The 4,524-nt window shown below is 34.1% G+C and overlaps 1 pseudogene; it reads left to right on the top strand.

Moving 5' to 3' along the window:
* The first annotated feature begins 3,298 nt into the window (after window positions 1-3,298).
* On the top strand, window positions 3,299-3,417 carry LOC145267252 (5S ribosomal RNA; annotated as a pseudogene).
* Window positions 3,418-4,524: the final 1,107 nt, after the last annotated feature.

Below are 4,524 nucleotides of genomic sequence, written 5' to 3'. Positions count from 1 at the left end.
TTTTTTAATTCGGTATCTTAAGATTTGAATTTATTAATTATCGTTTCAGAAAACTAATAATTATTTTAAAAAGTTTATAAAACATAAAACATTTAAAAAGTTTATAAAACATAATATTTTAAAACTTTCTCTAGAGATTTTTTAAAGGTTGATTCATTCGGACTAGAAATTGAACAAACTTTTCGTTTTTCGTTTTTCTATTTTGGGTAATTTTTTTTTTACGACGTGCCCCAGCGTCAACCACCACATGTTAAGAACGGTTGTCGGAATAAACACCTGCCAACCTCGAAAGCCGTTCTTAACATGGGCAGCTTGTGGGAGTGTTTACCCCGAAAGCCGTTCTTAACATGGGGTGGTTGGGAGTGTTTATTCCAAAAGCCCTTCTGTTTTTTAAACATTTTTCACTGTAATTTAAAAAAAAAGAAAAAAAGCAGGGATCAATTTTGGCTTAAACTCAGAAAAAAAAAAAGATAAAAAAAATAAGAGTAACATAATTCTGAAAAATCGTTTTTTAAGAAAAATAGGGGTCTGTTTTCTATCGGCCATTTTTCCCCATAATTAGCATATATACATATAAAAATTGCACACAAATGTGTGTAGTTCCAACACCAGACAACACAACATCCAATTTACTCCTCACGGTAATAAAGGCTTGTGCGCACGCGCGTGTGTACGCTTGAATGTGTTCGCGTGTATATGTAGATGTGTGTGTGTGTGTGTCTGATTGTGTGTATATAAACGTGTGCGTAATTGTGTATATGTGTGCGTATGGGCGTGTGTATATGTGCGCGTGTGTGTATGTGTAATGCAATTATATACCTTGCTAGAATTGGTCGGTCAAATTCAAAGATCTTTATATATATATATATATATATATATATATATATATATATATATATATATATATATATATATATATATATATATATTATGCGCTTTGAAATTATACACACATACATATATATATATATATATATATATATATATATATATAATTTTAGTCATTCAATAAATTTTTAAATTCGTATTTATTCTGAAGTATATATATATATATATATATATATATACACTTTAGAATAAATACAAATTTTTATATTTATTGAATGACTAAAATTTTATATATATATATTTATTTTATTTATTCTGAAGTATATATATATATATATATATATATATATTATGCGCTTTCAAATTATACATATATATATATATATATATATATAATTTTAGTCATTCAATAAATTTTAAAATTCGTATTTATTCTGAAGTATATATATATATATATATGTATATATATACACTTTAGAATAAATACAAATTTTTATATTTATTGAATGACTAAAATTTTATATATATATATTTATTTTATTTATTCTGAAGTATATATATATATATATATATATATATATATATATATATATATATGTCTTTATGCGTGTATAATTAAATTATTCACTTTATCAACAGTGGTTATTCCAAATTTAATTCTTAATTTCATCAGTCCACTTATATATATATGTGTGTGTGTGTGTGTGTGTGTGTGTGTGTGTGTGCGCGCGTGCGCGTTAGTGCATATATATATATATATATATATATATATATATATATAGGCATACTTACATATATATATATATATATATATATATATATATATATATATATATGTAAAAATATATATGCACATATATACGTATACATTTGTATACATAGGTATGTAGGTAGGCACTACGTGCGGATGCGTCCGTGTGCATGTGTGTGCGTACATGTCTATGTATATAAGTGTACGGTACATAAAATAAACATAATTAAAAAAAAAAACTGTGGGTTGTCTCACCTAACTTCGCCCGAATCCCTGGCTTCAGCGCAGGCTGGAAAGAAGAAGTCGGCTGTCATAATTTTTGGTGTGAAGAAGAAACCGAAATTGGTGCGATCCCTTTTACGATTGTTATTATTAGTATTATTTTTTGTTTGTTTACTATGGCGCCCTCCCCGCCCCCCCAACGTCTCGGCTCCTTACCCGCTCAGATAAGGGTGTGGCCGTTGGCTGGGTGCTGGGAGAAGATCGTCGGTTCGTTTAGTAACATAAGAGAGGGGGTGAGTCCCCCCCCTTTTTTATATATATATACCGTATTATTATTATTATTATTATTATTATTATTATTATTATTATTATTATTATTATTTCCTCGTTTGGGTCGGTGTTGTTTGGTCGTGTCGTTTGGGACTAAGGTTCCTTTTTTCTCATTGGTTTAAAATCGGACCCTCCTCTACTTCCCCTTCCCTGGTAAACCTGGTCTCCCTATTGGTCGATCTTTGGGTGTCTGCTGTTCTTAAAGGAAATGCGACGGTCCCGTTTAGCGAGGCTTTCTCCAACAAGAAAGTTTTTAACAAGCAGGTCCGGTTGGGCGAGAAGAAGAAAAAAAAAAAAAAAAAAAAAAATACACCGTCTAGGGTATCTATGGTAAAAGCAGCCCCCCCCTCTCTCTCTCTCTCTCTCTCTCTCTCTCTCTCTCTCTCTCTCTCTCTCTCGCGTGAGGATAATCTTTTTACAACAGTATTCCGGAGAGAACTCTCGTATTGTACATTTCTATCAATCAGACTAGCGCCGCTACTAGAGAGACCTGTGGAAATTCCACGGCGGCATGTAATATATTTCTGTTGGGTATTCTATGGACGTTCAGCATTAATGGAGACCCCGCGATATTACTGTAGCCCTTTTGCTAAAACTGCAAAAGTATTTACCTAAGTAATCTGGTTAATGTAGTGTTAGAATATATCTGATTATTACAGTTTATTTCCAATATCCTTATAGGGGTCTATGACATATTTCCATTGTATGGACGCCCGGCGCGAAGGGGAACCCCACGATATCATTATACCATCTTTAGACAAAACAGATACTACCCTTGGATCCTAGCCAGACGACCAAGATGGTATATTTCAGTTTCATGTACGGCCCAAAAGCGACATCGTTTTTTTAATGAATTTTTTGTTTACATTGCGTCTTCGGTGATCGGGAGATCCTATTTATTAAAAAGAAGGATAGAAGGTCATAACTAGGGCTATGACAACAGCATATTCTTTTCACTGTTTTGACTCTCGAGTATATATACGACTTAGACACAGTTAATCAACCGAGAACCACATCACTATATAAAAGCATATAAGATATCAACGGATACACACTCGAGAGTCAAAACAAGGAAAAGAATATGCTGTTGTCCTAGTTTTAGTGGTAACATACTACAAACATTAAATTAGCATATCTATATACTAATTTAATGTTTGTAGTGTGTTATCATACGCCATAATCACGTTGACAAACCGGTTCCCGTCAGATCACCGAAGTTAAGCAACATTGAGCCTGGTCATTACTAAAATGGGTGACCAATTTGGGAAGTCCAGGTGCTGTATGTAGGAGGACGTCGACACCTCCCTGCAAAAAGTTGCAAAAACCTAACGTCGTCATCTCCCCTAACGGGGATATACATGCGACTGGGGACCGCGTGTGAATTTTATACTCCCATGAAACTTCCTCCTTCGGAGGAAGCCGGTTTAACCCTGAATAGGATTGGTGCTGACTGCACACACACGGTATGTTGTCACCTTCTATCCTCCTTTTAATAAATAGGATCTCCCGATCACCGAATAATTTACAATATGGAATGCGTAACTCACGTACGTACGTACGTAAGTTAAACGTACTACGGTATTAATATATAGATGTCTAGATGTCCCCCCCCCAATAAAAAAGAGCGAGACCAAATAACGACAAGAAAGAAGGAAAGACAGATGAACTGACCAGACCTCAGCCGAATAAGTGTGAAGAGAACTGGGACCTTGGGGAGGCTTATTGCCACTCAAATCCCAGCGAAAACCAACAGCCGTTGCCAATGAGAAATCAATGGCAAGCTGCTGTTGCGATAATGCAAATTTATTTGAAAATGTTATCGAAAGAGGTGGAGAGTACTGGAAACCTGGGGAGACTTGTTGTCACTCAGCTTCCAGTGAAAACCACATGCTGTTTTCAGGGAGAGATTTCTGAAGACCTGTGTGAAAGCTCCCTGTGAGCCAATAATAATAATAATAATAATAATAATAAAAATAATAATCTTCCTCCCCTTCCTACCTCCCCTCCTCTGCATCTCCCTTGCCTCCCCATCCACACTTCCTCCCCTTACCCATATTTCTCTCTCCCTCTTACCCCCCCCCCAAGTGTAACTGCAACGTTACATATATTTTAATGAATTACTTAAGGGTAACTGCAACGTTACATATATTTTAATGAATTACTTAAGGGTAACTGCAACGTTACATATATTTTAATGAATTACTTAAGGGTAACTGCAACGTTACATATATTTTAATGAATTACTTAAGGGTAACTGCAACGTTACATATATTTTTATGAATTACTTAAGGGTAACTGCAACGTTACATATATTTTTATGAATTACTTAAGGGTAACTGCAACGTTACATATATTTTAATGAATTACTTATGGGTAACTGCAACGTTACATAT

This window comes from Euprymna scolopes, chromosome 42 (assembly GCF_053919585.1).
Source record: "Euprymna scolopes isolate OS-2025 chromosome 42, ASM5391958v1, whole genome shotgun sequence".
Taxonomy (NCBI): Eukaryota; Metazoa; Mollusca; class Cephalopoda; order Sepiida; family Sepiolidae; genus Euprymna; species Euprymna scolopes.
This window is presented reverse-complemented; position numbering and strand designations above follow the sequence as displayed.